The sequence below is a fragment of the Bidens hawaiensis genome, unplaced genomic scaffold (assembly GCF_021521415.1).
Source record: "Bidens hawaiensis isolate Kalapana, Puna unplaced genomic scaffold, B.hawaiensis_p1.1 tig00004021_1, whole genome shotgun sequence".
Classification (NCBI taxonomy): domain Eukaryota; kingdom Viridiplantae; phylum Streptophyta; class Magnoliopsida; order Asterales; family Asteraceae; genus Bidens; species Bidens hawaiensis.
The window spans coordinates 1,737,501-1,748,362 of NW_027491237.1; positions in this window are offsets into that span (position 1 = coordinate 1,737,501).

Genomic DNA, 10,862 nt, shown 5'->3' on the forward strand with positions numbered 1-10,862 from the left:
CTGGAATTGTAATGTTGGGATCTTGGGTGTAAACCGGTGATATTTTAGTAGGTAAATTAACGTCCCAAATGGTGAAAGAATCATCATATGCCCCGGAAGATAGATTGTTACGAACCATACTTGGCATGCAGGTATATACTTCAAAAGAAACTTGTCTAAAACTACCTATAGGCGGCAGGGGTCGGGTTATTGATGTGAGATGGGTCCAGAGCTCTAAGACAGATGAGACAGAGAAAACAGAAAGTATTCGTGTATATATTTTACAGAAACGTGAAATAAAAGTAGGCGATAAAGTAGCTGGAAGACATGGAAATAAGGGTATCATTTCAAAAAATTTTCCTAGACAAGATATGCCTTATTTGCAAGATGGAAGACCTGTTGATATGGTCTTCAATCCATTAGTAGTACCTTCGCGAATGAATGTAGGATAAATTTTTGAATCTTCACTCGGGTTAGCGGGGGATTTGCTAGACAGACATTATCGAATAGCGCCTTTTGATGAGAGATATGAACAAGAAGCTTCGAGAAAACGGGTGTTTTCTGAATTATATGAAGCCAGTAAGGAAACAGCGAATCCATAGATATTTGAACCCGAGTCTCCAGGAAAAAGCAGAATATTTGATGGAAAAATGGGGGATCCTTTTGAAAAACCTGTTATAATAGGAAAGCCTTATATCTTGAAATTAATTCATCAAGTTGATGATAAAATCCATGGGCGTTCCAGTGGGCGTTATTCACGTCTTACACAACAACCCCTTAAAGGAATGGCCAAGAAAGGGGGCAACGAGTAGGAGAAATGGAGGTTTAGGCTTTAGAGGGGTTTGGCGTTGCTTATATTTTACAAGAGATGCTTACTTATAAATCTGATCATATTAGAGCTCGCCAAGAAGTACTTGGTACTATAATTTTTGGAGGAAGAATACCGACTCCTGAAGATGCTCCAGAATCTTTTCGGTTGTTCGTTCGAGAACTACGATCTTTAGCTCTGGAACTGAATCATTTTCTTGTATCTGAGAAGACTTTCCGGCTTAATAGGAAGGAAGCTTAATCGAAATGAAGCAGAAGTTTTCTTCTATGTTCGATCGATATACACATCAACAACTCCGAATTTGATTAGTTTCTCCTCAACAAATAAGTGCTTGGTCCAAAAAAATCCTGCCTAATGGTGAGATTGTTGGAGAGGTGACAAAACGTTATACCTTTCATTACAAAACCAATAAACCAAAAAAATATGGATTATTTTGTGAAAGAATTTTTGGGCCTATCAAAAGTTGAATTTGTGCTTGTGGAAATTATGGAGTAATCAGAGATGAAAAGGAAGACCCGCAATTTTGTGAACAATGCGGAGTCGAGTTTGTTGATTCTCGGATACGAAGATATCAAATGGGCTACATCAAACTCGCATACCCGATAATGCATGTGTGGTATTTGAAACGTCTTCCTAGTTATATTGTGAATCTTTTAGATAAACCTCCTAACGAATTAGAAGACCTAGTATACTGTGGTGTGTGATTTGATCGAAATTCTGATTTTACAGATTCGAAACGAGAAACTGTCATCCCATTTAATCCAATCAGGATGCCCTTACCTGACATGTTTCTTGGTAGGAGTAACATGAAGCTCAGAATTAGGGATGTATTCAAGACACTCCCCAAAAAGGGAATTGATCTATGGTCGATTTCATAAGAATTTATAGTTATACCTCGTAAAAAAAACTTTTTCTTTTATGGAATTAAACAGTTCCTTTTTTTAGAAAGAAATTCTGTTCAAGTAAGCAAATAGAAAATGTGTCATGGTTACAAGAGTCTATCTATCGCATATTGACTTTAAGAGCATCGTGCCTAACCGTCGAGGTGAAGTCGGGACCTAAAAGATCGAATGAAACAGTACACAGACAAGTAAATTCCTTATGAATTTCAAGGTACTCTCTTTAATTAAGAATTACGGGATTCATCATTCGAGAGGAAGTAGACTACTCAAGAATTTCACATTTCATTTATGTCATAATTGAATAAAGAATTCATAAAACCTAAATAAAAAGAATAAGGAAGACAGAAACAATAAAGTTTTGCTTGATCATCACTGGAAACTTGAGTAAGGAGTAGCTCTTTTTGGAGTTTTCTAGAATCTGAAAGCGAGAACTCCTTTCTTTTTCTTTTTTTTCTTTATTTGACCTACTTTAGCCGGATGAAAGAAAACTTTCACGTCCGATTTTGAGGGGGGGGGATCCTATCCCAATTTTTATTTTGCTAGGCCCATAGATAAAAAACCCACTTTTTTATGATTACGGGGTTTATTGGAATATGAAATTCAACCCTGGAAATACAGTATCCCTATTTTTTTACTACCCGGAGCTTCGATACATTTCGAAATCGAGAGATGTCTACCGGGGGGGTTCCATCAGACAACAATTAGAAAATCTAGATTTACGAATGATTATAGATTATTCATTGGTAGAATGGAAAGAATTGGAGGAAGAGGAACCCACAGGGAATAAATGGGAAGATAGAAAAGTTGGAAGAAGAAAAGATTTTTTGCTTAGACGCATGGAATTGGCTAAGCATTTTATTCGAACAAATATAGAACCAAAATGGATGGTTTTGTGTCTATTACCGGTTCTTCCTCCTGAGTTGAGACCAATCTATCATATAGATGTGGATAAACTAGTGACCTCGGATATTAATGAAATCTATAGAAGAATTATCTATCGGAATAATACTCTTACAGATCTATTAACAACAAGTATAGCTACGCCAGAAGAATTAATAATCTCTCAGGAAAAATTGCTACAAGAAGCCGTGGATGCACTTCTTGATAATGGAATCTGCGGACAACCAATGAGGGATGATCATAATAGAATTTACCAGTCGCTTTCAGATGTAATTAAAGGCAAAGAAGGAAGAGTTCGCGAGACTCTGCTTGGTAAGCAGGTCGATTATTCAGGGTGGTCAGTGATTGTTTTAGGCCCTTCACTTTCATTACATCAATGTGGATTGCCTCGCGAAATTGCAATAGAACTTTTCCAGGCATTTGTAATTTGTGACCTAATTAGAAAACATCTTGCTTCGAATATAGGAGTTGCTAAGAGTCAAATTCGGTAAAAAAAAACCCTATTGTATGAGAAATACTTCAGGAAATTCTAGATGACCATCCTGTATTACTGAATAGAGCGCCTACTCTGCATAGATTAGTCATAAAGGCATTCTTCCCTATTTTAGTGGAAGGGCGTGCTATTTGTTTACATGCATTAGTTTGTAAGGGCTTTAATGCGGACTTTGACGGGGATCAAATGGCTGTTCATGTGCCTTTATCTTTAGAGGCTCAAGCAGAGGCACGTTTACTTATGTTTTCTCATATGAATCTTTTGTCTCCAACTATTGGAGATCCCATTTCTGCACCAAGTCAAGATATGCTTAGTGGACTCTATGTCTTAACCAGTGGAAATATTCGGGGTATTTGTGTAAATAGGTATAATCCATGTAATAGTAGAAACTATCAAAATGAAGATAATAATTATAAGTATACAAAAAAAAGAACCCTTTTTTTGTAATGCCTATGATGCAATTGGAGCTTATCGGCAAAAAGGAATCAATTTAGGTAGTCCTTTGTGGTTGCGATGGCGACTAGATCAATGTGTTATTGCTGCAAGAGAAGTTCCTATCGAAATTCACTATGAATCTTTGAGGACCTATTATGAGATTTATGGACACTATCTAATAGTAAGAAGTATAAAAAAAGAAATTCTTTATATATATATTCGAACCACTCTTGGTTATATTTCTCATTATTGAGAAATAGAAGAAGCCATATAGGGGTTTTGCCAGGGCTATTGTAATTCTATGCTGCCAGGGGGATTTCGAATCTCGCCGGGTTAACTAGGACTAGAATTGCGGAATTTCTACGTGAATCAAGATCTAGAAAAGGAAGTTTTCCAATCACTGACTCAAACCCATTGTCAAAAATTATACTCAGTATAACGCAATATGGAGGTACTGATGGCAGAACGGCCCACTCAGGTCTTTCACAATAAAGTGATAGACGGAACTGCCATGAAATGACTTATTAGTCGACTTATTGATCACTATGGAGTAGGATATACATCACATATCCTGGATCAAGTAAAGACTCTGGGTTTCCGACAAGCTACCGCCGCATCCATTTCATTAGGAATTGATGATCTTTTAACAATACCTTCTAAAAGATGGCTAGTTCAAGACGTTGAACAACAAAGTTTTATTTTGGAAAAACATCATCATTATGGGAATGTACAAGAGGTAGAAAATTACGCCAATCGATCGAGATATGGTATGCCACAAGTGAATATCTGCGACAAGAAATGAATCCTAATTTTCGGATGACCGATCCTTTTAATCCAGTCTATATAATGTCTTTTTCGGGAGCCAGAGGAAATGCATCTCAGTTACATCGATTAGTAGGTATGAGAGGATTAATGTCGGATCCCCAAGGGCAAATGATTGATTTGCCCATTCAAAGCAATTTACGCGAAGGACTCTCTTTAACAGAATATATTATTTCTTGCTACGGAGCCCGTAAAGGGGTTGTGGATACCGCTATACGAACATCAGATGCAGGATATCTCACGCGCAGACTTGTTGAAGTAGTGCAACACATTGTTGTACGTCGAACAACGTTCGAGGTATTTCTGTAAGTCCTCGAAATGGAATGATGGCGGACATGATTTTTATCCAAACATTTCTTGGCCGTGTATTAGCAGATGATATATATATAGGTTCGCGATGCATTGCTACTAGAAATCAAGATATTGGGGTTGGACTTGTCAATAGATTCATAACTTTTAGAGCACAACCAATCTCTATTCGAACCCCCTTTACATGTAGGAGTACATCTTGGATTTGTCAATTATGTTATGGCCGAAGTCCGGCTCATGACGACCTGGTCGAATTGGGAGAAGCTGTAGGTATTATTGCACGTCAATCTATTGGAGAACCGGGCACTCAATTAACATTAAGAACTTTTCATACTGGCGGAGTATTCACAGGGGGTACTGCAGAACATGTGCGAACCCCTTCTAATGGAAAAATCAAATTTAATGAGGATTTGGTTCATCTGACACGTACACATCATGGACATCCTGCTTTTCTATGTTCTAGAGACTTGTATGTAACTATTGAGAGTGAAGATATTATACACAATGTGTGTATTCCGCCCAAAAGTTTTCTTTTAGTTCAAAATGATCAATATGTAGAATCAGAACAAGTCATTGCTGAGATTCGCACGAGAACAACCACTTTGAATTTGAAAGAGAAGGTTCGAAAACATATTTATTCCGACTTAGAGTGCGAAATGCACTGGAATACAGATGTGTACCATGCCCCTGAATTTACATATGGTAATATTCATCTCTTACCAAAAACAAGTCATTTATGGATATTATTAGGGGAGCCCTGGAGATATAGTCTAGGCCCTTGTTCGATCCACAAGGATCAAGATCAAATGAACGCTTATTTCTTTCTGTTAAGTGAAGATATATTTCTAACCCCTCACTAACTAATAATCAAGCGAGACACAAATTTTTTAGTTCGTATTTTTCTGGTAAAAATAAAAAAAGAGATAGGATTCCTTATTATTCAGAACTGAATCGAATGACATGTACTAGTCATTGTAATCTCAGATATCCGGGAAAATTATTTTATTAAATAATTTTCTTTATATTTTATAAATAAGTATCTTGTATAATATTTTTTTTATATATATTAATAATATAACTATTTCAAAATAGTTATACTTATTTTGAAATAGGTAAATTAAAGAAAAGTTATTACGAATACAAATAGAATGCAATACGGTTTATATAAAAAAATCTTGTCTCAACTGGCGAGAACCATGTGAATCAAGTAGTATAGTGATTCACGCGGTTCTCACAAAGACCAAGTATATTGGGTCAAAATTGAAATTCATATTTTGTTTTTACTTTATTTAAAATAAGAATTTAAAATAAGAGAATAAAAATACGTCTTTTTTTTCATTAGCCAACCAACTCGTAAAAAGGAGTTTTTTTATTTAATAAAACTATCTAGCAAAATAATTAGATAGAATACCTTCAACCTTGTCAACTGATAGTGAAAGAACAAAATCGTGGTACATACCAATGCCTATTACAGGTAGAAAAATGGAGATGAAAACAAATAACTCACGTGGTCCAGAATAAAAAACGTAAGAGTTTGGAGTAGTAAATAACTTGTATCCATAGAAAATTTGACGTGACATAGATAATAAATATATAGGAGTTAATATCATTCTAATTGCCATTACAAAAGTGATGGCAATTTTGGACATTAAAAAATAATTTTGGCTGGTAATTATTCCTAAAAAGACTATCACTTCTGCAACAAAACCACTCATACCCGGTAATGCAAGGGAAGCCATGGAAAAGCTACTGAACATCGTAAATATTTTTTGCATGGGGATAGCTACTCCGCCCATTTCGTCGAGATAAGTAAGACGTATTCTATCATAGCTCGTTCCTGCCAAGAAAAAAGTGCAGCACCAATAAAGCCATGAGAGATTATTTGTAAAATAGCTCCATTTATTCCCGTATCAGTTATCGAAGCAATTTCTATAAGTATGAAACCCATATGAGATACGGAGGAATAGGCTATTCTTTTTTTTTTAAATTACGTTGGCCAGGAGATGTTGAAGCTGCATAGATTATTTGTACTGTGCCTACTATCATCAACCAAGGAGAAAATATAGAATGAGCGTGTGGTAATAATTCCATATTAATCCGAATTAATCAATACGCTCCCATTTTTAATAAAATTCCAGCTAGAAGCATACAAGTACTGTAATGCGCCTCTCCGCGGGTATCTGGTAACCATGTATGTAGGGGTAGAATCGGCAATTTGACAGCAAAAGCAATAAAAAATCCAATATAGAATATTATTTCCAAAGCCACAGGATATGACTGATTAACTAATGTTTCAAAATTTAATGTTGGTTCATTAGAACCATATAAACCGATACCCAAAACTCCCATTAAGAGAAAAATAGAACCCCCCGCCGTGTACAAAATAAATTTTGTGGCTGAGTAGAGACGTTTCTTTCCTCCCCACATGGATAGAAGTAGATAAACTGGAATTAATTCTAATTCCCATATGATGAAAAAAAGTAAAAGGTCCCGAGAAGAAAATGATCCTATTTGACCACTGTACATTGCTAACATCAAGAAATGGAATAATCGAGAATCCCGAGTAACAGGCCAGGCCGCTAAAGTAGCTAAAGTAGTGATAAATCCTGTTAATAAAATGGGTCCTATAGATAGCCCATCGATTCCTAATTTCCAACGGAAATCAAAAAAATTGATTCAATTTAGTCCACTACTAGTTGGATTAATGGATCGTCCAATTGGAAATGATAACAGAATGCATAGGTTGTTAGAAGAAGTTCTAACATACATATACATATAGTATACCACTTAATTACCCTATTTCTTTTATGTGGAAGAAAGAAAATTAAGGAACCTCCAAATATTGGTAAAACTACAATTATTGTTAACCAAGGAAATTTGTTCGTGGTAAAGACAAGATACACTTGGACCAGAAAAACCTGTGCTAAAAAATAATCTATTTTTGAGCACAGGTTTTTGAGGTAAAAAAAAAAATGGACTCAAGTAAGGGTTTCTGTAACGTATTAATAAGCTATACCCATGTTGCGGGTTGTTTCATGCCATAAATAAACTCAAACACTCAAGAAATCTGTTGGGCAGGCAGATTCACATCTCTTACAACTGACACAATCCTCTGTTCTTGGAGCAGAAGCTATTTGTTTAGCTTTACATCCGTCCCAAGGTATCATTTCTAAAACATCCGTAGGACAGGCTCGGACACATTGAGTACACCCGATACATGTATTATAAATCTCTACTGAATGCGACATTGGGTCTATCTATTGTTGAACGTGATAAAGTTTCAGTCTAGTAAATTGATAAATGAATTATATATTTAAATACTAGATGAATCGACGAGTTCCCCGTTTTTTCTCTATTTCTGGATTTACAGTGCCAAAATACTTTGATTTCTTATCTTTGTGATAACATGATCATATCTTACATGGCAGACATGCTAATTTAAATTAATTTACTAATTTAATTTAATTTATGAAAATGATAATGTGATAATTTATATTATAATATTACTTATTCAATAAATTATAATATTACTTTGATTGATTTATACGAGTTGATTTTCTGTTACGATAAATTGATGAAACAATAGCGAGTCTAATACCGGCTTAAGCAGCTGCAATAGCTATAACAAAAATAGAAAAAATGGATCCTTTTAGTTGACGACTATCAAAAAATCAGAAAATGTTACAAAATTGAGATTAACCGCATTTAATATAAGTTCAAGACACATAAGAGCCCTAACCATATTTTGACTTGTAATCAATCCATATAGACCAATAGAAAATAAATAAGCACTCAAAAAAAGTACCAATTTCGACCATCATTAACCAACTCCTTATAAATCTCGATTCATTTGAATATGAACAACAATTTAACCAATTGGATTGACTAGAATATAATAAGTAATGCAACAAAGTAATATATTTGGAATAGATTGAACTAATAAATATAAATAATTTCTATTTTATATACAAAGTCAAATAGAAAAAAGGAAAGACATGTGATAGCTCATAACAAGGTTTTTCCAGTTATAAAGAGTTATTATTGACGAGCTACAACAATTGCGCCGATTAACGCAAATACGAATTATTGAAATAAATTCAAACAGAAGAAAAAAATCTGTTGATAAATGAATCCCAATTTGTTGATTATTACTTATCAGATCTTGCTCTACAATCTGGTTTGCTTTTGTAGTCCAAATAATCCCGTACCATGACGTATCTGGAATAGTAGTAAGTAGTGAAACAAAAAGACTTGTACAGACCACGGAAGTTACTCCATCTCCCACGGTCCAAAGGCAGAAATCTGTGGAATATTCTGAATCATTTATGAACATCACAGCAAAAATGATTAAAACATTTATGGCTCCTACGTAAATAAGGAGCTGCGCAGCAGCTTCAAAATGAGAATTCGAAAGAATATAGAATAACGATATACAAACAAAATCAAATCCCAATGAAAAGGCAGAATAAATGGGATTGGCAAGTAATACTACTCCCAGACACCCTAATATAAGACCTAATCCCATAAAGACTAAAAGAAAATCATGTATTAGTCCAGGTAAATCCATTATATATAAGAGATAAATAAATCAAAATCTTGCATAACTTTATTTGACCCGGTTAGGAAAAAAGAAGTAACTCCACTTTTTTCTCTTTTATAATAGTTCGTAATTATTCAATTTGAAAAATTCCATTTTCATGGATATGGATTGATGTAGATGTAGTTATTGGCCTAATCTCTCGAAGGAGTAATTTGAATCTATGTATTTTCAAATCATCAATCATCAATATAGACTATAGAAAAGAAATATATTTTTCATATTAATATAAATTAAAACACAATTCTCGCCGCCTAATCCTAATCCTAATCAATATAATTATGAATATAATTGTAATTATTCACCAAACAAAAACCTTCATTCTTTTAGATCAAAATGAGTTCTTAAGTTTTTATTTCAGGCAAATTTAAAATTGTTCGAATTGTGTAATCGTCAATTATTGACATTGGTAACCGACCCAAAGCAATTTGATTATAATTCAATTCGTGATGATCATAAGTAGAAAGTTCATATTCTTCAGTCATTGATAAAAAATTCGTTGGACAATACTCAACGCAATTACCACAAAAGATACAAATTCCGAAATCAATACTGTAATTAAGCAATCGTTTCTTTCTAATATCCGTTTCCAATTTCCAATCAACAACGGGCAGATCTATAGGACATACACGAACACATACTTCACAAGCAATGCATTTTTCAAATTCAAAGTGGATTCGGCCGCGGAAAAGCTCGGATGTGATCAATTTTTCATAGGGGTATTGAATAGTTACAGGTAAATGATTGGCGTGTGATAAGGTAATCATGAAACCTTGACCAATATACCTTGCGGCTTGTACTGTTTGTTGGCCATAATTCATGAACTCAGTTACCATAGTAAACATATCGTGAATATCTATAAAAAATAAGATACTTGTTTCTTTCTCTTTTTAGAGACAAGTCGTGAATATCGAAGTCTTTTTTTACAGTGAAAGAAATTGGGAAGAAGTTGTTAATAATAGATTACCAAGAGAAATAGGTAAAAGAAATTTCCATCCAGGATTAAATAATTGATCCATTCTCAGCCACGGTAGAGTCCATCTTGTTGCGATAGGAATGAACAAGAACAAATAAGTTTTAGCTAATGTAATAAAGATACTAATTATTGTTCCAAAAACTCTACCCCTTTTAGTAATATCAAAAAGACCAGGAACATACATGTACGGAATAGAAAGATTCCAACCCCCAAGTAAAGAACTGTTACAAATAATGAAGAAACTAGTAGATTTAAATATGAAGCAACATTAGATAATCGTTCACACTAACTCTTCTTCTACTTCTGGTAAATCAAAAGGTAATCGTTCACACTCGGCTAGGGAAGAAATTAGAAAAACTAGAAACCCTATAGGTTAACGCCACAAATTCCATCCCCCAAAACCATATTTTGACTGCGCTTCAACTATATCAACTGTACTTGAACTGTTAGATAATCATAGTAGATGATAACATCACTGTTCCCATCCCTATTGCAAAACCGTACATGAGATTTTCATATCATACGGCTCCTCAAAGGTCACAAATAAATCTAAGGACCCGTCCATTATTCTTTTTCTTGATATGTTTGTAGGATAGATAGATATAAAACTAAATCCATTG